Source organism: Cynocephalus volans, chromosome X (assembly GCF_027409185.1).
Source record: "Cynocephalus volans isolate mCynVol1 chromosome X, mCynVol1.pri, whole genome shotgun sequence".
Lineage (NCBI taxonomy): Eukaryota > Metazoa > Chordata > Mammalia > Dermoptera > Cynocephalidae > Cynocephalus > Cynocephalus volans.
The window spans coordinates 154,940,164-154,966,926 of record NC_084478.1 but is presented as its reverse complement, the minus strand read 5'-3'; positions in this window follow the sequence as shown (position 1 = coordinate 154,966,926).

The following is a 26,763-nucleotide window of genomic DNA, read 5'->3' as shown; positions in this document are numbered from 1 at the left end:
ATTTAAAAAAAATATGTAAATAGAGTAAATAAATAAAATAAAGAACTAGAAAACCAGGAACAATCCAAAGCTAAAGTTAGCAGACGGAAAGAAATCATTAAGATCAGAACAGAACTGAATGAAATTGAAACCCAAAAAACAATACAAAAGATCAATGAATCAAAAAGTTGGTTTTTCAAAAAATAAATAAAATTGACAAACCATTAGCATGGTTAACTAAAAAAAGAAGAGAGAAGACTCAAATAACAGAAATTAGAAATGAAAAAGGCGATATTACAACTGATTCATCTGAAATACAAGGAATCATTCGAGACTACTATAAACAACTATACGCCAACATATTTGAAAATCTGGAGGAAATGGATACATTTCTGGACACACACAAGCTCCCAAAACTGAACCATGAAGATGTAGAAAATTTGAGCAGACCAATAACAATAAAGGAGATTGAAGATATTATCAGAAGGCTCCCAAGAAATAATAGCCCAGGACCAGATGTATTCACAGCAGAATTTTACAAAACATTCAAAGAAGAATTGACACCGATTCTTTACAAACTATTCCAAAAGATTGAAACAGACGCAAATCTCCCAAACTCATTCTATGAAGCAAACATCATCCTGATACCCAAACCAGGTAAAGATATAACCAAAAAAGAAAACTACAGGCCGATATCCTTGATGAATATAGATGCAAAAATCCTCACTAAAATACTAGCAAACAGAATACAGCAACACATACGAAAAATTATTCACCACGATCATGTGGGAGTCACCCCAGAGATTCAATGTTGGTTCAACATATGCAAATCAATAAATGTGATACACCATATTAATAAAGTCAAACACAAGGACCATATGATCATCTCTATAGATGCTGAAAAAGCATTTGATAAAGTTCAGCACTCATTCATGGCAAAGATCCTCTATAAGTTAGGTATAGAGGGAAAGTATCTCAAAATCATTAAAGCCATATATGCCAAACCCACTGCCAATATCATCGTGAATGGGGAACAGCTGAAAGCTTTTCCTTTAAGAACAGGAACTAGACGAGGATGCCCACTCTCACCACTCCTATTCAACATAGTCTTGGAAGTACTAGCCAGAGCAATCAGAGAAGAGAAGGATATAACGGGCATCCAGATTGGAAAAGATGAAGTCAAACTGTCCCTGTTTGCAGATGACATGATCCTATATATCGAACAGCCTAAAACCTCTACAAAGAAACTGTTGGAATTGATAAATGATTTCAGCACAGTAGCAGGATACAAAATCAACACACAAATATCAGTGGCATTTCTTTTCTCCAGTAGTGAACATGCAGAACAAGAAATCAAGAAAGCCTGCCCATTGACGAAAGCCACCAAAAAAATAAAATACTTAGGAACTGAGTTAACCAAGGAGGTGAAAAATCTCTATAATGAGAACTACAAACCACTGCTCAGAGAAATTAGAGAGGATACAAGAAGATGGAAAGATATCCCATGCTCTTGGATTGGAAGAATCAACATAGTGAAAATGTCCATACTACCCAAAGTGATATACAAATTCAATGCAATCCCCATCAAAATTCCAAAGACATTTTTCTCAGAAATGGAAAAAACTATCCAGTCATTTATATGGAATAATAAAAGACCACGCATAGCCAAAGCAATGCTGAGCAAAAAAAATAAGGCTGGAGGCATAACACTACCTGGCTTTAAACTATACTACAAAGCTATAATAACCAAAACAGTATGGTAGTGGCATAAAAACAGACACACTGAATAATGGAATAGAATAGAGGATCCAGAAATCAACCCACACACTTACTGCCATCTGATCTTTGACAAAGGCACCAAGCCTATTCACTGGGGAAGGGACAGCCTCTTCAGCAAATGGTGCTGGGATAACTGGATATCCATATGCAGGAGAATGAAACTAGAGCCATACCTCTCACCGAATACTAAAATCAACTCAAAATGGAGTAAGGATTTAAATATACACCCTGAAGCAATAAAACTCCTTAAAGAAAACATAGGAGAAACACTCCAGGAAATAGGACTGGACACAGTCTTCATGAGGACGACCCCAAAAGCACGGGCAACCAAAGGAAAAATAAACAAATGGGATTATATCAAACTAAAAAGCTTCTGCACAGCAAAAGAAGCAATTAACAGAGTTAAAAGACAACCAACGGAGTGGGAGAAATATTTGCAAAATATACATCTGACAAAGGATTAATATCCAAGGAACTCAAACAACTTTACAAGAAGAAAACAAGCAACCCAATTAAAAAATGGGCAAAAGAGCTAAGTAGGCATTTCTCTAAGGAAGATATACAAATGGCCAACCGACATATGAAAAAATGCTCAACGTCACTCAGCATCCGGGAAATGCAAATCAAAACCACAATGAGATACCATCTAACCCCAGTTAGGATGGCTAAAATCCAAAAGACTCTGAACGATAAATGCGGGCGAGGTTGCGGAGAAAAAGGAACTCTCATACATTGTTGGTGGGACTGCAAAATGGTGCAGCCTCTATGGAAAATGGTATGGAGGTTCCTCAAACAATTGCAGATAGATCTACCATACGACCCAGCTATCCCACTGTTGGGAATATACCCAGAGGAATGGAAATCATCAAGTAGAAGGGATACCTGTTCCCCAATGTTCATCGCAGCACTCTTTACAATAGCCAAGAGTTGGAAGCAGCCCAAATGTCCATCATCAGATGAGTGGATAGGGAAAATGTGGTACATCTACACCATGGAATACTACTCAGCTATAAAAACCAATGAAATACTGCCATTTGCAACAACATGGATGGACCTCGAGAGAATTATATTAAGTGAAACAAGTCAGGCACAGAAAGAGAAATACCACATGTTCTCACTTATTGGTGGGAGCTAAAAATTAATATATAAATTCACATACACACACACACAAAAAAACCGGGGGGGCGGAAGAAGATATAACAACCACAATTACTTGAAGATGATACGACAAGCAAACAGATAGGACATTGTTGGGGGGAAGGGGGAGAGGTAGGGAGGTTTTGGTGATGGGGAGCAATAATCAGCCAAAAGGTATTTCGACAAAATAAAATTTTAAAAAAATATGTATATAGAGTAAATAAACAAAATAAAGAACTAGAAAACCAAGAACAATCCAAACCCAAATTTAGCAGACGGAAAGAAATCATTAAGATCAGAGCAGAACTGAATGAAATTGAAACCCAAGAAACAATACAAAAGATCAATGAATCAAAAAGTTGGTTTTTCAAAAATTAAATAAAATTGACAAACCATTAGCATGGTTAACTAAAAAAAGAAGAAAGAAGACTCAAATAACAAAAATTAGAAATGAAAAAGGCGATATTACAACTGATTCATCTGAAATACAAGGAATCATTCGAGACTACTATAAACAACTATACGCCAACATGTTTGAAAATCTGGAGGAAATGGATACATTTCTGGACACACACAAGCTCCCAAAACTGAACCATGAAGATGTAGAAAATTTGAGCAGACCAATAACAATAAAGGAGATTGAAGCTGTTATCTGAAGGCTCCCAAGAAAGAAAAGCCCTGGACCAGATGGATTCACAGCAGAATTTTACCAAACATTCAAAGAGGAATTGACACCGGTTCGTTACAAACTATTCCAAAAGATTGAAACAGACGCAAATCTCCCAACTCATTCTATGAAGCAAACCTCATCCTGATACCCAAACCAGGTAAAGATATAACCAAAAAAGAAAACTACAGGCCGATATCCTTGATGAATATAGATGCAAAAATCCTCACAAAAATACTAGCAAACAGAATACAGCAACACATACGAAAAATTATACACCACAATCAAGTGGGATTCACCCCAGGGATGCAAGGTTGGTTCAACATACTCAAATCAATAAATGTTATACACCATATTAATAAAGTCAAAAACAAGGACCATATGATCATCTCTATAGATGCTGAAAAAGCATTTGATAAAGTTCAGCACTCATTCATGGCAAAGATCCTCTATAAGTTAGGTATAGAGGGAAAGTATCTCAACATCATTAAAGCCATATATGCCAAAGCCACTGCCAATATCATCGTGAATGGGGAAAAGCTGAAAGCTTTTCCTTTAAGAACAGGAACTAGACGAGGATGCCCACTCTCACCACTCTTATTCAACATAGTCTTGGAAGTACTAGCCAGAGCAATCAGAGAAGAGAAGGATATAACGGGCATCCAGATTGGAAAAGATGAAGTCAAACTGTCCCTGTTTGCAGATGACATGATCCTATATATCGAACAGCCTAAAACCTCTACAAAGAAACTGTTGGAATTGATAAATGATTTCAGCACAGTAGCAGGATACAAAATCAACACACAAATATCAGTGGCATTTCTTTTCTCCAGTTGTGAACATGCAGAACAAGAAATCAAGAAAGCCTGCCCATTGACGAAAGCCACCAAAAAAATAAAATACTTAGGAATTGAGTTAACCAAGGAGGTGAAAAATCTCTATAATGAGAACTACAAACCACTGCTCAGAGAAATTAGAGAGGATAGAAGAAGATGGAAAGATATCCCATGCTCTTGGATTGGAAGAATCAACATAGTGAAAATGTCCATACTACCCAAAGTGATATACAAATTCAATGCAATCCCCATCAAAATTCCAAAGACATTTTTCTCAGAAATGGAAAAAACTATCCAGTCATTTATATGGAATAATAAAAGACCACGCATAGCCAAAGCAATGCTGAGCAAAAAAAATAAGGCTGGAGGCATAACACTACCTGGCTTTAAACTATACTACAAAGCTATAATAACCAAAACAGTATGGTACTGGCATAAAAACAGACACACTGAATAATGGAATGGAATAGAGGATCCAGAAATCAACCCACACACTTACTACCATCTGATCTTTGACAAAGGCACCAAGCCTATTCACTGGGGAAGGGACAGCCTCTTCAGCAAATGGTGCTGGGATAACTGGATATCCATATGCAGGAGAATGAAACTAGAGCCATACCTCTCACCGAATACTAAAATCAACTCAAAATGGAGTAAGGATTTAAATATACACCCTGAAGCAATAAAACTCCTTAAAGAAAACATAGGAGAAACACTCCAGGAAATAGGACTGGACACAGTCTTCATGAAGACGACCCCAAAAGCACGGGCAACCAAAGGAAAAATAAACAAATGGGATTATATCAAACTAAAAAGCTTCTGCACAGCAAAAGAAGCAATTAACAGAGTTAAAAGACAACCAACGGAGTGGGAGAAATATTTGCAAAATATACATCTGACAAAGGATTAATATCCAAGGAACTCAAACAACTTTACAAGAAGAAAACAAGCAACCCAATTAAAAAATGGGCAAAAGAGCTAAGTAGGCATTTCTCTAAGGAAGATATACAAATGGCCAACAGACATATGAAAAAATGCTCAACGTCACTCAGCATCCGGGAAATGCAAATCAAAACCACACTGAGATACCATCTAACCCCAGTTAGGATGGCTAAAATCCAAAAGACTCTGAACGATAAATGCGGGCGAGGTTGCGGAGAAAAAGGAACTCTCATACATTGTTGGTGGGACTGCAAAATGGTGCAGCCTCTATGGAAAATGGTATGGAGGTTCCTCAAACAATTGCAGATAGATCTACCATACGACCCAGCTATCCCACTGTTGGGAATATACCCAGAGGAATGGAAATCATCAAGTAGAAGGGATACCTGTTCCCCAATGTTCATCGCAGCACTCTTTACAATAGCCAAGAGTTGGAAGCAGCCCAAATGTCCATCATCAGATGAGTGGATAGGGAAAATATGGTACATCTACACCATGGAATACTACTCAGCTATAAAAACCAATGAAATACTGCCATTTGCAACAACATGGATGGACCTCGAGAGAATTATATTAAGTGAAACAAGTCAGGCACAGAAAGAGAAATACCACATGTTCTCACTTATTGGTGGGAGCTAAAAATTAATATATAAATTCACATACACACACACACAAAAAAACCGGGGGGGCGGAAGAAGATATAACAACCACAATTACTTGAAGATGATACGACAAGCAAACAGATAGGACATTGTTGGGGGGAAGGGGGAGAGGTAGGGAGGTTTTGGTGATGGGGAGCAATAATCAGCCAAAAGGTATTTCGACAAAATAAAATTTTAAAAAAATATGTATATAGAGTAAATAAATAAAATAAAGAACTAGAAAACCAAGAACAATCCAAACCCAAATTTAGCAGACGGAAAGAAATCATTAAGATCAGAGCAGAACTGAATGAAATTGAAACCCAAGAAACAATACAAAAGATCAATGAATCAAAAAGTTGGTTTTTCAAAAATTAAATAAAATTGACAAACCATTAGCATGGTTAACTAAAAAAAGAAGAGAGAAGACTCAAATAACAAAAATTAGAAATGAAAAAGGCGATATTACAACTGATTCATCTGAAATACAAGGAATCATTCGAGACTACTATAAACAACTATACGCCAACATGTTTGAAAATCTGGAGGAAATGGATACATTTCTGGACACACACAAGCTCCCAAAACTGAACCATGAAGATGTAGAAAATTTGAGCAGACCAATAACAATAAAGGAGATTGAAGCTGTTATCTGAAGGCTCCCAAGAAAGAAAAGCCCTGGACCAGATGGATTCACAGCAGAATTTTACCAAACATTCAAAGAGGAATTGACACCGGTTCGTTACAAACTATTCCAAAAGATTGAAACAGACGCAAATCTCCCAACTCATTCTATGAAGCAAACCTCATCCTGATACCCAAACCAGGTAAAGATATAACCAAAAAAGAAAACTACAGGCCGATATCCTTGATGAATATAGATGCAAAAATCCTCACAAAAATACTAGCAAACAGAATACAGCAACACATACGAAAAATTATACACCACAATCAAGTGGGATTCACCCCAGGGATGCAAGGTTGGTTCAACATACTCAAATCAATAAATGTTATACACCATATTAATAAAGTCAAAAACAAGGACCATATGATCATCTCTATAGATGCTGAAAAAGCATTTGATAAAGTTCAGCACTCATTCATGGCAAAGATCCTCTATAAGTTAGGTATAGAGGGAAAGTATCTCAACATCATTAAAGCCATATATGCCAAAGCCACTGCCAATATCATCGTGAATGGGGAAAAGCTGAAAGCTTTTCCTTTAAGAACAGGAACTAGACGAGGATGCCCACTCTCACCACTCTTATTCAACATAGTCTTGGAAGTACTAGCCAGAGCAATCAGAGAAGAGAAGGATATAACGGGCATCCAGATTGGAAAAGATGAAGTCAAACTGTCCCTGTTTGCAGATGACATGATCCTATATATCGAACAGCCTAAAACCTCTACAAAGAAACTGTTGGAATTGATAAATGATTTCAGCACAGTAGCAGGATACAAAATCAACACACAAATATCAGTGGCATTTCTTTTCTCCAGTTGTGAACATGCAGAACAAGAAATCAAGAAAGCCTGCCCATTGACGAAAGCCACCAAAAAAATAAAATACTTAGGAATTGAGTTAACCAAGGAGGTGAAAAATCTCTATAATGAGAACTACAAACCACTGCTCAGAGAAATTAGAGAGGATAGAAGAAGATGGAAAGATATCCCATGCTCTTGGATTGGAAGAATCAACATAGTGAAAATGTCCATACTACCCAAAGTGATATACAAATTCAATGCAATCCCCATCAAAATTCCAAAGACATTTTTCTCAGAAATGGAAAAAACTATCCAGTCATTTATATGGAATAATAAAAGACCACGCATAGCCAAAGCAATGCTGAGCAAAAAAAATAAGGCTGGAGGCATAACACTACCTGGCTTTAAACTATACTACAAAGCTATAATAACCAAAACAGTATGGTACTGGCATAAAAACAGACACACTGAATAATGGAATGGAATAGAGGATCCAGAAATCAACCCACACACTTACTACCATCTGATCTTTGACAAAGGCACCAAGCCTATTCACTGGGGAAGGGACAGCCTCTTCAGCAAATGGTGCTGGGATAACTGGATATCCATATGCAGGAGAATGAAACTAGAGCCATACCTCTCACCGAATACTAAAATCAACTCAAAATGGAGTAAGGATTTAAATATACACCCTGAAGCAATAAAACTCCTTAAAGAAAACATAGGAGAAACACTCCAGGAAATAGGACTGGACACAGTCTTCATGAAGACGACCCCAAAAGCACGGGCAACCAAAGGAAAAATAAACAAATGGGATTATATCAAACTAAAAAGCTTCTGCACAGCAAAAGAAGCAATTAACAGAGTTAAAAGACAACCAACGGAGTGGGAGAAATATTTGCAAAATATACATCTGACAAAGGATTAATATCCAAGGAACTCAAACAACTTTACAAGAAGAAAACAAGCAACCCAATTAAAAAATGGGCAAAAGAGCTAAGTAGGCATTTCTCTAAGGAAGATATACAAATGGCCAACAGACATATGAAAAAATGCTCAACGTCACTCAGCATCCGGGAAATGCAAATCAAAACCACACTGAGATACCATCTAACCCCAGTTAGGATGGCTAAAATCCAAAAGACTCTGAACGATAAATGCGGGCGAGGTTGCGGAGAAAAAGGAACTCTCATACATTGTTGGTGGGACTGCAAAATGGTGCAGCCTCTATGGAAAATGGTATGGAGGTTCCTCAAACAATTGCAGATAGATCTACCATACGACCCAGCTATCCCACTGTTGGGAATATACCCAGAGGAATGGAAATCATCAAGTAGAAGGGATACCTGTTCCCCAATGTTCATCGCAGCACTCTTTACAATAGCCAAGAGTTGGAAGCAGCCCAAATGTCCATCATCAGATGAGTGGATAGGGAAAATATGGTACATCTACACCATGGAATACTACTCAGCTATAAAAACCAATGAAATACTGCCATTTGCAACAACATGGATGGACCTCGAGAGAATTATATTAAGTGAAACAAGTCAGGCACAGAAAGAGAAATACCACATGTTCTCACTTATTGGTGGGAGCTAAAAATTAATATATAAATTCACATACACACACACACAAAAAAACCGGGGGGGCGGAAGAAGATATAACAACCACAATTACTTGAAGATGATACGACAAGCAAACAGATAGGACATTGTTGGGGGGAAGGGGGAGAGGTAGGGAGGTTTTGGTGATGGGGAGCAATAATCAGCCAAAAGGTATTTCGACAAAATAAAATTTTAAAAAAATATGTATATAGAGTAAATAAATAAAATAAAGAACTAGAAAACCAAGAACAATCCAAACCCAAATTTAGCAGACGGAAAGAAATCATTAAGATCAGAGCAGAACTGAATGAAATTGAAACCCAAGAAACAATACAAAAGATCAATGAATCAAAAAGTTGGTTTTTCAAAAATTAAATAAAATTGACAAACCATTAGCATGGTTAACTAAAAAAAGAAGAGAGAAGACTCAAATAACAAAAATTAGAAATGAAAAAGGCGATATTACAACTGATTCATCTGAAATACAAGGAATCATTCGAGACTACTATAAACAACTATACGCCAACATGTTTGAAAATCTGGAGGAAATGGATACATTTCTGGACACACACAAGCTCCCAAAACTGAACCATGAAGATGTAGAAAATTTGAGCAGACCAATAACAATAAAGGAGATTGAAGCTGTTATCAGAAGGCTCCCAAGAAAGAAAAGCCCTGGACCAGATGGATTCACAGCAGAATTTTACCAAACATTCAAAGAGGAATTGACACCGGTTCGTTACAAACTATTCCAAAAGATTGAAACAGACGCAAATCTCCCAAACTCATTCTATGAAGCAAACCTCATCCTGATACCCAAACCAGGTAAAGATATAACCAATAAAGAAAACTACAGGCCGATATCCTTGATGAATATAGATGCAAAAATCCTCACAAAAATACTAGCAAACAGAATACAGCAACACATACGAAAAATTATACACCACAATCAAGTGGGATTCACCCCAGGGATGCAAGGTTGGTTCAACATACTCAAATCAATAAATGTTATACACCATATTAATAAAGTCAAAAACAAGGACCATATGATCATCTCTATAGATGCTGAAAAAGCATTTGATAAAGTTCAGCACTCATTCATGGCAAAGATCCTCTATAAGTTAGGTATAGAGGGAAAGTATCTCAACATCATTAAAGCCATATATGCCAAAGCCACTGCCAATATCATCGTGAATGGGGAAAAGCTGAAAGCTTTTCCTTTAAGAACAGGAACTAGACGAGGATGCCCACTCTCACCACTCTTATTCAACATAGTCTTGGAAGTACTAGCCAGAGCAATCAGAGAAGAGAAGGATATAACGGGCATCCAGATTGGAAAAGATGAAGTCAAACTGTCCCTGTTTGCAGATGACATGATCCTATATATCGAACAGCCTAAAACCTCTACAAAGAAACTGTTGGAATTGATAAATGATTTCAGCACAGTAGCAGGATACAAAATCAACACACAAATATCAGTGGCATTTCTTTTCTCCAGTTGTGAACATGCAGAACAAGAAATCAAGAAAGCCTGCCCATTGACGAAAGCCACCAAAAAAATAAAATACTTAGGAATTGAGTTAACCAAGGAGGTGAAAAATCTCTATAATGAGAACTACAAACCACTGCTCAGAGAAATTAGAGAGGATAGAAGAAGATGGAAAGATATCCCATGCTCTTGGATTGGAAGAATCAACATAGTGAAAATGTCCATACTACCCAAAGTGATATACAAATTCAATGCAATCCCCATCAAAATTCCAAAGACATTTTTCTCAGAAATGGAAAAAACTATCCAGTCATTTATATGGAATAATAAAAGACCACGCATAGCCAAAGCAATGCTGAGCAAAAAAAATAAGGCTGGAGGCATAACACTACCTGGCTTTAAACTATACTACAAAGCTATAATAACCAAAACAGTATGGTACTGGCATAAAAACAGACACACTGAATAATGGAATGGAATAGAGGATCCAGAAATCAACCCACACACTTACTACCATCTGATCTTTGACAAAGGCACCAAGCCTATTCACTGGGGAAGGGACAGCCTCTTCAGCAAATGGTGCTGGGATAACTGGATATCCATATGCAGGAGAATGAAACTAGAGCCATACCTCTCACCGAATACTAAAATCAACTCAAAATGGAGTAAGGATTTAAATATACACCCTGAAGCAATAAAACTCCTTAAAGAAAACATAGGAGAAACACTCCAGGAAATAGGACTGGACACAGTCTTCATGAAGACGACCCCAAAAGCACGGGCAACCAAAGGAAAAATAAACAAATGGGATTATATCAAACTAAAAAGCTTCTGCACAGCAAAAGAAGCAATTAACAGAGTTAAAAGACAACCAACGGAGTGGGAGAAATATTTGCAAAATATACATCTGACAAAGGATTAATATCCAAGGAACTCAAACAACTTTACAAGAAGAAAACAAGCAACCCAATTAAAAAATGGGCAAAAGAGCTAAGTAGGCATTTCTCTAAGGAAGATATACAAATGGCCAACAGACATATGAAAAAATGCTCAACGTCACTCAGCATCCGGGAAATGCAAATCAAAACCACACTGAGATACCATCTAACCCCAGTTAGGATGGCTAAAATCCAAAAGACTCTGAACGATAAATGCGGGCGAGGTTGCGGAGAAAAAGGAACTCTCATACATTGTTGGTGGGACTGCAAAATGGTGCAGCCTCTATGGAAAATGGTATGGAGGTTCCTCAAACAATTGCAGATAGATCTACCATACGACCCAGCTATCCCACTGTTGGGAATATACCCAGAGGAATGGAAATCATCAAGTAGAAGGGATACCTGTTCCCCAATGTTCATCGCAGCACTCTTTACAATAGCCAAGAGTTGGAAGCAGCCCAAATGTCCATCATCAGATGAGTGGATAGGGAAAATATGGTACATCTACACCATGGAATACTACTCAGCTATAAAAACCAATGAAATACTGCCATTTGCAACAACATGGATGGACCTCGAGAGAATTATATTAAGTGAAACAAGTCAGGCACAGAAAGAGAAATACCACATGTTCTCACTTATTGGTGGGAGCTAAAAATTAATATATAAATTCACATACACACACACACAAAAAAACCGGGGGGGCGGAAGAAGATATAACAACCACAATTACTTGAAGATGATACGACAAGCAAACAGATAGGACATTGTTGGGGGGAAGGGGGAGAGGTAGGGAGGTTTTGGTGATGGGGAGCAATAATCAGCCAAAAGGTATTTCGACAAAATAAAATTTTAAAAAAATATGTATATAGAGTAAATAAATAAAATAAAGAACTAGAAAACCAAGAACAATCCAAACCCAAATTTAGCAGACGGAAAGAAATCATTAAGATCAGAGCAGAACTGAATGAAATTGAAACCCAAGAAACAATACAAAAGATCAATGAATCAAAAAGTTGGTTTTTCAAAAATTAAATAAAATTGACAAACCATTAGCATGGTTAACTAAAAAAAGAAGAGAGAAGACTCAAATAACAAAAATTAGAAATGAAAAAGGCGATATTACAACTGATTCATCTGAAATACAAGGAATCATTCGAGACTACTATAAACAACTATACGCCAACATGTTTGAAAATCTGGAGGAAATGGATACATTTCTGGACACACACAAGCTCCCAAAACTGAACCATGAAGATGTAGAAAATTTGAGCAGACCAATAACAATAAAGGAGATTGAAGCTGTTATCAGAAGGCTCCCAAGAAAGAAAAGCCCTGGACCAGATGGATTCACAGCAGAATTTTACCAAACATTCAAAGAGGAATTGACACCGGTTCGTTACAAACTATTCCAAAAGATTGAAACAGACGCAAATCTCCCAAACTCATTCTATGAAGCAAACCTCATCCTGATACCCAAACCAGGTAAAGATATAACCAATAAAGAAAACTACAGGCCGATATCCTTGATGAATATAGATGCAAAAATCCTCACAAAAATACTAGCAAACAGAATACAGCAACACATACGAAAAATTATACACCACAATCAAGTGGGATTCACCCCAGGGATGCAAGGTTGGTTCAACATACTCAAATCAATAAATGTTATACACCATATTAATAAAGTCAAAAACAAGGACCATATGATCATCTATATAGATGCTGAAAAAGCATTTGATAAAGTTCAGCACTCATTCATGGCAAAGATCCTCTATAAGTTAGGTATAGAGGGAAAGTATCTCAACATCATTAAAGCCATATATGCCAAAGCCACTGCCAATATCATCGTGAATGGGGAAAAGCTGAAAGCTTTTCCTTTAAGAACAGGAACTAGACGAGGATGCCCACTCTCACCACTCCTATTCAACATAGTCTTGGAAGTACTAGCCAGAGCAATCAGAGAGGAGAAGGATATAACGGACATCCAGATTGGAAAAGATGAAGTCAAACTGTCCCTGTTTGCAGATGACATGATCCTATATATCGAACAGCCTAAAACCTCTACAAAGAAACTGTTGGAATTGATAAATGATTTCAGCACAGTAGCAGGATACAAAATCAACACACAAATATCAGTGGCATTTCTTTTCTCCAGTTGTGAACATGCAGAACAAGAAATCAAGAAAGCCTGCCCATTGACGAAAGCCACCAAAAAAATAAAATACTTAGGAATTGAGTTAACCAAGGAGGTGAAAAATCTCTATAATGAGAACTACAAACCACTGCTCAGAGAAATTAGAGAGGATAGAAGAAGATGGAAAGATATCCCATGCTCTAGGATTGGAAGAATCAACATAGTGAAAATGTCCATACTACCCAAAGTGATATACAAATTCAATGCAATCCCCATCAAAATTCCAAAGACATTTTTCTCAGAAATGGAAAAAACTATCCAGTCATTTATATGGAATAATAAAAGACCACGCATAGCCAAAGCAATGCTGAGCAAAAAAAATAAGGCTGGAGGCATAACACTACCTGGCTTTAAACTATACTACAAAGCTATAATAACCAAAACAGTATGGTACTGGCATAAAAACAGACACACTGAATAATGGAATAGAATAGAGGATCCAGAAATCAACCCACACACTTACTGCCATCTGATCTTTGACAAAGGCACCAAGCCTATTCACTGGGGAAGGGACAGCCTCTTCAGCAAATGGTGCTGGGATAACTGGATATCCATATGCAGGAGAATGAAACTAGAGCCATACCTCTCACCGAATACTAAAATCAACTCAAAATGGAGTAAGGATTTAAATATACACCCTGAAGCAATAAAACTCCTTAAAGAAAACATAGGAGAAACACTCCAGGAAATAGGACTGGACACAGTCTTCATGAAGACGACCCCAAAAGCACGGGCAACCAAAGGAAAAATAAACAAATGGGATTATATCAAACTAAAAAGCTTCTGCACAGCAAAAGAAGCAATTAACAGAGTTAAAAGACAACCAACGGAGTGGGAGAAATATTTGCAAAATATACATCTGACAAAGGATTAATATCCAAGGAACTCAAACAACTTTACAAGAAGAAAACAAGCAACCCAATTAAAAAATGGGCAAAAGAGCTAAGTAGGCATTTCTCTAAGGAAGATATACAAATGGCCAACAGACATATGAAAAAATGCTCAACGTCACTCAGCATCCGGGAAATGCAAATCAAAACCACACTGAGATACCATCTAACCCCAGTTAGGATGGCTAAAATCCAAAAGACTCTGAACGATAAATGCGGGCGAGGTTGCGGAGAAAAAGGAACTCTCATACATTGTTGGTGGGACTGCAAAATGGTGCAGCCTCTATGGAAAATGGTATGGAGGTTCCTCAAACAATTGCAGATAGATCTACCATACGACCCAGCTATCCCACTGTTGGGAATATACCCAGAGGAATGGAAATCACCAAGTCGAAGGATTACCTGTTCCCCAATGTTCATCGCACCACTCTTTACAATAGCCAAGAGTTGGAAGCAGCCCAAATGTCCATCATCAGATGAGTGGATAGGGAAAATGTGGTACATCTACACCATGGAATACTACTCAGCTATAAAAACCAATGAAATACTGCCATTTGCAACAACATGGATGGACCTCGAGAGAATTATATTAAGTGAAACAAGTCAGGCACAGAAAGAGAAATACCACATGTTCTCACTTATTGGTGGGAGCTAAAAATTAATATATAAATTCACATACACACACACACAAAAAAACCAGGGGGGCGGAAGAAGATATAACAACCACAATTACTTGAAGATGATACGACAAGCAAACAGATAGGACATTGTTGGGGGGAAGGGGGAGAGGTAGGGAGGTTTTGGTGATGGGGAGCAATAATCAGCCAAAAGGTATTTCGACAAAATAAAATTTTAAAAAAATATGTATATAGAGTAAATAAATAAAATAAAGAACTAGAAAACCAAGAACAATCCAAACCCAAATTTAGCAGACGGAAAGAAATCATTAAGATCAGAGCAGAACTGAATGAAATTGAAACCCAAGAAACAATACAAAAGATCAATGAATCAAAAAGTTGGTTTTTCAAAAATTAAATAAAATTGACAAACCATTAGCATGGTTAACTAAAAAAAGAAGAGAGAAGACTCAAATAACAAAAATTAGAAATGAAAAAGGCGATATTACAACTGATTCATCTGAAATACAAGGAATCATTCGAGACTACTATAAACAACTATACGCCAACATGTTTGAAAATCTGGAGGAAATGGATACATTTCTGGACACACACAAGCTCCCAAAACTGAACCATGAAGATGTAGAAAATTTGAGCAGACCAATAACAATAAAGGAGATTGAAGCTGTTATCAGAAGGCTCCCAAGAAAGAAAAGCCCTGGACCAGATGGATTCACAGCAGAATTTTACCAAACATTCAAAGAGGAATTGACACCGGTTCGTTACAAACTATTCCAAAAGATTGAAACAGACGCAAATCTCCCAAACTCATTCTATGAAGCAAACCTCATCCTGATACCCAAACCAGGTAAAGATATAACCAATAAAGAAAACTACAGGCCGATATCCTTGATGAATATAGATGCAAAAATCCTCACAAAAATACTAGCAAACAGAATACAGCAACACATACGAAAAATTATACACCACAATCAAGTGGGATTCACCCCAGGGATGCAAGGTTGGTTCAACATACTCAAATCAATAAATGTGATACACCATATTAATAAAGTCAAAAACAAGGACCATATGATCATCTCTATAGATGCTGAAAAAGCATTTGATAAAGTTCAGCACTCATTCATGGCAAAGATCCTCTATAAGTTAAGTATAGAGGGAAAGTATCTCAACATCATTAAAGCCATATATGCCAAAGCCACTGCCAATATCATCGTGAATGGGGAAAAGCTGAAAGCTTTTCCTTTAAGATCAGGAACTAGACGAGGATGCCCACTCTCACCACTCTTATTCAACATAGTCTTGGAAGTACTAGCCAGAGCAATCAGAGAAGAGAAGGATATAACGGGCATCCAGATTGGAAAAGATGAAGTCAAACTGTCCCTGTTTGCAGATGACATGATCCTATATATCGAACAGCCTAAAACCTCTACAAAGAAACTGTTGGAATTGATAAATGATTTCAGCACAGTAGCAGGATACAAAATCAACACACAAATATCAGTGGCATTTCTTTTCTCCAGTTGTGAACATGCAGAACAAGAAATCAAGAAAGCCTGCCCATTGACGAAAGCCACCAAAAAAATAAAATACTTAGGAATTGAGTTAACCAAGGAGGTGAAAAATCTCTATAATGAGAACTACAAACCACTGCTCAGAGAAATTAGAGAGGATAGAAGAAGATGGAAAGATATCCCATGCTCTTGGATTGGAAGAATCAACATAGTGAAAATGTCCATACTACCCAAAGTGATATACAAATTCAATGCAATCCCCATCAAAATTCCAAAGACATTTTTCTCAGAAATGGAAAAAACTATCCAGTCATTTATATGGAATAATAAAAGACCACGCATAGCCAAAGCAATGCTGAGCAAAAAAAATAAGGCTGGAGGCATAACACTACCTGGCTTTAAACTATACTACAAAGCTATAATAACCAAAACAGTATGGTACTGGCATAAAAACAGACACACTGAATAATGGAATGGAATAGAGGATCCAGAAATCAACCCACACACTTACTACCATCTGATCTTTGACAAAGGCACCAAGCCTATTCACTGGGGAAGGGACAGCCTCTTCAGCAAATGGTGCTGGGATAACTGGATATCCATATGCAGGAGAATGAAACTAGAGCCATACCTCTCACCGAATACTAAAATCAACTCAAAATGGAGTAAGGATTTAAATATACACCCTGAAGCAATAAAACTCCTTAAAGAAAACATAGGAGAAACACTCCAGGAAATAGGACTGGACACAGTCTTCATGAAGACGACCCCAAAAGCACGGGCAACCAAAGGAAAAATAAACAAATGGGATTATATCAAACTAAAAAGCTTCTGCACAGCAAAAGAAGCAATTAACAGAGTTAAAAGACAACCAACGGAGTGGGAGAAATATTTGCAAAATATACATCTGACAAAGGATTAATATCCAAGGAACTCAAACAACTTTACAAGAAGAAAACAAGCAACCCAATTAAAAAATGGGCAAAAGAGCTAAGTAGGCATTTCTCTAAGGAAGATATACAAATGGCCAACAGACATATGAAAAAATGCTCAACGTCACTCAGCATCCGGGAAATGCAAATCAAAACCACACTGAGATACCATCTAACCCCAGTTAGGATGGCTAAAATCCAAAAGACTCTGAACGATAAATGCGGGCGAGGTTGCGGAGAAAAAGGAACTCTCATACATTGTTGGTGGGACTGCAAAATGGTGCAGCCTCTATGGAAAATGGTATGGAGGTTCCTCAAACAATTGCAGATAGATCTACCATACGACCCAGCTATCCCACTGTTGGGAATATACCCAGAGGAATGGAAATCATCAAGTAGAAGGGATACCTGTTCCCCAATGTTCATCGCAGCACTCTTTACAATAGCCAAGAGTTGGAAGCAGCCCAAATGTCCATCATCAGATGAGTGGATAGGGAAAATATGGTACATCTACACCATGGAATACTACTCAGCTATAAAAACCAATGAAATACTGCCATTTGCAACAACATGGATGGACCTCGAGAGAATTATATTAAGTGAAACAAGTCAGGCACAGAAAGAGAAATACCACATGTTCTCACTTATTGGTGGGAGCTAAAAATTAATATATAAATTCACATACACACACACACAAAAAAACCGGGGGGGCGGAAGAAGATATAACAACCACAATTACTTGAAGATGATACGACAAGCAAACAGATAGGACATTGTTGGGGGGAAGGGGGAGAGGTAGGGAGGTTTTGGTGATGGGGAGCAATAATCAGCCAAAAGGTATTTCGACAAAATAAAATTTTAAAAAAATATGTATATAGAGTAAATAAATAAAATAAAGAACTAGAAAACCAAGAACAATCCAAACCCAAATTTAGCAGACGGAAAGAAATCATTAAGATCAGAGCAGAACTGAATGAAATTGAAACCCAAGAAACAATACAAAAGATCAATGAATCAAAAAGTTGGTTTTTCAAAAATTAAATAAAATTGACAAACCATTAGCATGGTTAACTAAAAAAAGAAGAGAGAAGACTCAAATAACAAAAATTAGAAATGAAAAAGGCGATATTACAACTGATTCATCTGAAATACAAGGAATCATTCGAGACTACTATAAACAACTATACGCCAACATGTTTGAAAATCTGGAGGAAATGGATACATTTCTGGACACACACAAGCTCCCAAAACTGAACCATGAAGATGTAGAAAATTTGAGCAGACCAATAACAATAAAGGAGATTGAAGCTGTTATCAGAAGGCTCCCAAGAAAGAAAAGCCCTGGACCAGATGGATTCACAGCAGAATTTTACCAAACATTCAAAGAGGAATTGACACCGGTTCGTTACAAACTATTCCAAAAGATTGAAACAGACGCAAATCTCCCAAACTCATTCTATGAAGCAAACCTCATCCTGATACCCAAACCAGGTAAAGATATAACCAATAAAGAAAACTACAGGCCGATATCCTTGATGAATATAGATGCAAAAATCCTCACAAAAATACTAGCAAACAGAATACAGCAACACATACGAAAAATTATACACCACAATCAAGTGGGATTCACCCCAGGGATGCAAGGTTGGTTCAACATACTCAAATCAATAAATGTTATACACCATATTAATAAAGTCAAAAACAAGGACCATATGATCATCTCTATAGATGCTGAAAAAGCATTTGATAAAGTTCAGCACTCATTCATGGCAAAGATCCTCTATAAGTTAGGTATAGAGGGAAAGTATCTCAACATCATTAAAGCCATATATGCCAAAGCCACTGCCAATATCATCGTGAATGGGGAAAAGCTGAAAGCTTTTCCTTTAAGAACAGGAACTAGACGAGGATGCCCACTCTCACCACTCTTATTCAACATAGTCTTGGAAGTACTAGCCAGAGCAATCAGAGAAGAGAAGGATATAACGGGCATCCAGATTGGAAAAGATGAAGTCAAACTGTCCCTGTTTGCAGATGACATGATCCTATATATCGAACAGCCTAAAACCTCTACAAAGAAACTGTTGGAATTGATAAATGATTTCAGCACAGTAGCAGGATACAAAATCAACACACAAATATCAGTGGCATTTCTTTTCTCCAGTTGTGAACATGCAGAACAAGAAATCAAGAAAGCCTGCCCATTGACGAAAGCCACCAAAAAAATAAAATACTTAGGAATTGAGTTAACCAAGGAGGTGAAAAATCTCTATAATGAGAACTACAAACCACTGCTCAGAGAAATTAGAGAGGATAGAAGAAGATGGAAAGATATCCCATGCTCTTGGATTGGAAGAATCAACATAGTGAAAATGTCCATACTACCCAAAGTGATATACAAATTCAATGCAATCCCCATCAAAATTCCAAAGACATTTTTCTCAGAAATGGAAAAAACTATCCAGTCATTTATATGGAATAATAAAAGACCACGCATAGCCAAAGCAATGCTGAGCAAAAAAAATAAGGCTGGAGGCATAACACTACCTGGCTTTAAACTATACTACAAAGCTATAATAACCAAAACAGTATGGTACTGGCATAAAAACAGACACACTGAATAATGGAATGGAATAGAGGATCCAGAAATCAACCCACACACTTACTACCATCTGATCTTTGACAAAGGCACCAAGCCTATTCACTGGGGAAGGGACAGCCTCTTCAGCAAATGGTGCTGGGATAACTGGATATCCATATGCAGGAGAATGAAACTAGAGCCATACCTCTCACCGAATACTAAAATCAACTCAAAATGGAGTAAGGATTTAAATATACACCCTGAAGCAATAAAACTCCTTAAAGAAAACATAGGAGAAACACTCCAGGAAATAGGACTGGACACAGTCTTCATGAAGACGACCCCAAAAGCACGGGCAACCAAAGGAAAAATAAACAAATGGGATTATATCAAACTAAAAAGCTTCTGCACAGCAAAAGAAGCAATTAACAGAGTTAAAAGACAACCAACGGAGTGGGAGAAATATTTGCAAAATATACATCTGACAAAGGATTAATATCCAAGGAACTCAAACAACTTTACAAGAAGAAAACAAGCAACCCAATTAAAAAATGGGCAAAAGAGCTAAGTAGGCATTTCTCTAAGGAAGATATACAAATGGCCAACAGACATATGAAAAAATGCTCAACGTCACTCAGCATCCGGGAAATGCAAATCAAAACCACACTGAGATACCATCTAACCCCAGTTAGGATGGCTAAAATCCAAAAGACTCTGAACGATAAATGCGGGCGAGGTTGCGGAGAAAAAGGAACTCTCATACATTGTTGGTGGGACTGCAAAATGGTGCAGCCTCTATGGAAAATGGTATGGAGGTTCCTCAAACAATTGCAGATAGATCTACCATACGACCCAGCTATCCCACTGTTGGGAATATACCCAGAGGAATGGAAATCATCAAGTAGAAGGGATACCTGTTCCCCAATGTTCATCGCAGCACTCTTTACAATAGCCAAGAGTTGGAAGCAGCCCAAATGTCCATCATCAGATGAGTGGATAGGGAAAATATGGTACATCTACACCATGGAATACTACTCAGCTATAAAAACCAATGAAATACTGCCATTTGCAACAACATGGATGGACCTCGAGAGAATTATATTAAGTGAAACAAGTCAGGCACAGAAAGAGAAATACCACATGTTCTCACTTATTGGTGGGAGCTAAAAATTAATATATAAATTCACATACACACACACACAAAAAAACCGGGGGGGCGGAAGAAGATATAACAACCACAATTACTTGAAGATGATACGACAAGCAAACAGATAGGACATTGTTGGGGGGAAGGGGGAGAGGTAGGGAGGTTTTGGTGATGGGGAGCAATAATCAGCCAAAAGGTATTTCGACAAAATAAAATTTTAAAAAAATATGTATATAGAGTAAATAAATAAAATAAAGAACTAGAAAACCAAGAACAATCCAAACCCAAATTTAGCAGACGGAAAGAAATCATTAAGATCAGAGCAGAACTGAATGAAATTGAAACCCAAGAAACAATACAAAAGATCAATGAATCAAAAAGTTGGTTTTTCAAAAATTAAATAAAATTGACAAACCATTAGCATGGTTAACTAAAAAAAGAAGAGAGAAGACTCAAATAACAAAAATTAGAAATGAAAAAGGCGATATTACAACTGATTCATCTGAAATACAAGGAATCATTCGAGACTACTATAAACAACTATACGCCAACATGTTTGAAAATCTGGAGGAAATGGATACATTTCTGGACACACACAAGCTCCCAAAACTGAACCATGAAGATGTAGAAAATTTGAGCAGACCAATAACAATAAAGGAGATTGAAGCTGTTATCAGAAGGCTCCCAAGAAAGAAAAGCCCTGGACCAGATGGATTCACAGCAGAATTTTACCAAACATTCAAAGAGGAATTGACACCGGTTCGTTACAAACTATTCCAAAAGATTGAAACAGACGCAAATCTCCCAAACTCATTCTATGAAGCAAACCTCATCCTGATACCCAAACCAGGTAAAGATATAACCAATAAAGAAAACTACAGGCCGATATCCTTGATGAATATAGATGCAAAAATCCTCACAAAAATACTAGCAAACAGAATACAGCAACACATACGAAAAATTATACACCACAATCAAGTGGGATTCACCCCAGGGATGCAAGGTTGGTTCAACATACTCAAATCAATAAATGTTATACACCATATTAATAAAGTCAAAAACAAGGACCATATGATCATCTATATAGATGCTGAAAAAGCATTTGATAAAGTTCAGCACTCATTCATGGCAAAGATCCTCTATAAGTTAGGTATAGAGGGAAAGTATCTCAACATCATTAAAGCCATATATGCCAAAGCCACTGCCAATATCATCGTGAATGGGGAAAAGCTGAAAGCTTTTCCTTTAAGAACAGGAACTAGACGAGGATGCCCACTCTCACCACTCCTATTCAACATAGTCTTGGAAGTACTAGCCAGAGCAATCAGAGAGGAGAAGGATATAACGGACATCCAGATTGGAAAAGATGAAGTCAAACTGTCCCTGTTTGCAGATGACATGATCCTATATATCGAACAGCCTAAAACCTCTACAAAGAAACTGTTGGAATTGATAAATGATTTCAGCACAGTAGCAGGATACAAAATCAACACACAAATATCAGTGGCATTTCTTTTCTCCAGTTGTGAACATGCAGAACAAGAAATCAAGAAAGCCTGCCCATTGACGAAAGCCACCAAAAAAATAAAATACTTAGGAATTGAGTTAACCAAGGAGGTGAAAAATCTCTATAATGAGAACTACAAACCACTGCTCAGAGAAATTAGAGAGGATAGAAGAAGATGGAAAGATATCCCATGCTCTAGGATTGGAAGAATCAACATAGTGAAAATGTCCATACTACCCAAAGTGATATACAAATTCAATGCAATCCCCATCAAAATTCCAAAGACATTTTTCTCAGAAATGGAAAAAACTATCCAGTCATTTATATGGAATAATAAAAGACCACGCATAGCCAAAGCAATGCTGAGCAAAAAAAATAAGGCTGGAGGCATAACACTACCTGGCTTTAAACTATACTACAAAGCTATAATAACCAAAACAGTATGGTACTGGCATAAAAACAGACACACTGAATAATGGAATAGAATAGAGGATCCAGAAATCAACCCACACACTTACTGCCATCTGATCTTTGACAAAGGCACCAAGCCTATTCACTGGGGAAGGGACAGCCTCTTCAGCAAATGGTGCTGGGATAACTGGATATCCATATGCAGGAGAATGAAACTAGAGCCATACCTCTCACCGAATACTAAAATCAACTCAAAATGGAGTAAGGATTTAAATATACACCCTGAAGCAATAAAACTCCTTAAAGAAAACATAGGAGAAACACTCCAGGAAATAGGACTGGACACAGTCTTCATGAAGACGACCCCAAAAGCACGGGCAACCAAAGGAAAAATAAACAAATGGGATTATATCAAACTAAAAAGCTTCTGCACAGCAAAAGAAGCAATTAACAGAGTTAAAAGACAACCAACGGAGTGGGAGAAATATTTGCAAAATATACATCTGACAAAGGATTAATATCCAAGGAACTCAAACAACTTTACAAGAAGAAAACAAGCAACCCAATTAAAAAATGGGCAAAAGAGCTAAGTAGGCATTTCTCTAAGGAAGATATACAAATGGCCAACAGACATATGAAAAAATGCTCAACGTCACTCAGCATCCGGGAAATGCAAATCAAAACCACACTGAGATACCATCTAACCCCAGTTAGGATGGCTAAAATCCAAAAGACTCTGAACGATAAATGCGGGCGAGGTTGCGGAGAAAAAGGAACTCTCATACATTGTTGGTGGGACTGCAAAATGGTGCAGCCTCTATGGAAAATGGTATGGAGGTTCCTCAAACAATTGCAGATAGATCTACCATACGACCCAGCTATCCCACTGTTGGGAATATACCCAGAGGAATGGAAATCACCAAGTCGAAGGATTACCTGTTCCCCAATGTTCATCGCACCACTCTTTACAATAGCCAAGAGTTGGAAGCAGCCCAAATGTCCATCATCAGATGAGTGGATAGGGAAAATGTGGTACATCTACACCATGGAATACTACTCAGCTATAAAAACCAATGAAATACTGCCATTTGCAACAACATGGATGGACCTCGAGAGAATTATATTAAGTGAAACAAGTCAGGCACAGAAAGAGAAATACCACATGTTCTCACTTATTGGTGGGAGCTAAAAATTAATATATAAATTCACATACACACACACACAAAAAAACCAGGGGGGCGGAAGAAGATATAACAACCACAATTACTTGAAGATGATACGACAAGCAAACAGATAGGACATTGTTGGGGGGAAGGGGGAGAGGTAGGGAGGTTTTGGTGATGGGGAGCAATAATCAGCCAAAAGGTATTTCGACAAAATAAAATTTTAAAAAAATATGTATATAGAGTAAATAAATAAAATAAAGAACTAGAAAACCAAGAACAATCCAAACCCAAATTTAGCAGACGGAAAGAAATCATTAAGATCAGAGCAGAACTGAATGAAATTGAAACCCAAGAAACAATACAAAAGATCAATGAATCAAAAAGTTGGTTTTTCAAAAATTAAATAAAATTGACAAACCATTAGCATGGTTAACTAAAAAAAGAAGAGAGAAGACTCAAATAACAAAAATTAGAAATGAAAAAGGCGATATTACAACTGATTCATCTGAAATACAAGGAATCATTCGAGACTACTATAAACAACTATACGCCAACATGTTTGAAAATCTGGAGGAAATGGATACATTTCTGGACACACACAAGCTCCCAAAACTGAACCATGAAGATGTAGAAAATTTGAGCAGACCAATAACAATAAAGGAGATTGAAGCTGTTATCAGAAGGCTCCCAAGAAAGAAAAGCCCTGGACCAGATGGATTCACAGCAGAATTTTACCAAACATTCAAAGAGGAATTGACACCGGTTCGTTACAAACTATTCCAAAAGATTGAAACAGACGCAAATCTCCCAAACTCATTCTATGAAGCAAACCTCATCCTGATACCCAAACCAGGTAAAGATATAACCAATAAAGAAAACTACAGGCCGATATCCTTGATGAATATAGATGCAAAAATCCTCACAAAAATACTAGCAAACAGAATACAGCAACACATACGAAAAATTATACACCACAATCAAGTGGGATTCACCCCAGGGATGCAAGGTTGGTTCAACATACTCAAATCAATAAATGTGATACACCATATTAATAAAGTCAAAAACAAGGACCATATGATCATCTCTATAGATGCTGAAAAAGCATTTGATAAAGTTCAGCACTCATTCATGGCAAAGATCCTCTATAAGTTAAGTATAGAGGGAAAGTATCTCAACATCATTAAAGCCATATATGCCAAAGCCACTGCCAATATCATCGTGAATGGGGAAAAGCTGAAAGCTTTTCCTTTAAGATCAGGAACTAGACGAGGATGCCCACTCTCACCACTCTTATTCAACATAGTCTTGGAAGTACTAGCCAGAGCAATCAGAGAAGAGAAGGATATAACGGGCATCCAGATTGGAAAAGATGAAGTCAAACTGTCCCTGTTTGCAGATGACATGATCCTATATTTCGAACAGCCTAAAACCTCTACAAAGAAACTGTTGGAATTGATAAATGATTTCAGCACAGTAGCAGGATACAAAATCAACACACAAATATCAGTGGCATTTCTTTTCTCCAGTTGTGAACATGCAGAACAAGAAATCAAGAAAGCCTGCCCATTGACGAAAGCCACCAAAAAAATAAAATACTTAGGAATTGAGTTAACCAAGGAGGTGAAAAATCTCTATAATGAGAACTACAAACCACTGCTCAGAGAAATTAGAGAGGATAGAAGAAGATGGAAAGATATCCCATGCTCTTGGATTGGAAGAATCAACATAGTGAAAATGTCCATACTACCCAAAGTGATATACAAATTCAATGCAATCCCCATCAAAATTCCAAAGACATTTTTCTCAGAAATGGAAAAAACTATCCAGTCATTTATATGGAATAATAAAAGACCACGCATAGCCAAAGCAATGCTGAGCAAAAAAAATAAGGCTGGAGGCATAACACTACCTGGCTTTAAACTATACTACAAAGCTATAATAACCAAAACAGTATGGTACTGGCATAAAAACAGACACACTGAATAATGGAATAGAATAGAGGATCCAGAAATCAACCCACACACTTACTGCCATCTGATCTTTGACAAAGGCACCAAGCCTATTCACTGGGGAAGGGACAGCCTCTTCAGCAAATGGTGCTGGGATAACTGGATATCCATATGCAGGAGAATGAAACTAGAGCCATACCTCTCACCGAATACTAAAATCAACTCAAAATGGAGTAAGGATTTAAATATACACCCTGAAGCAATAAAACTCCTTAAAGAAAACATAGGAGAAACACTCCAGGAAATAGGACTGGACACAGTCTTCATGAAGACGACC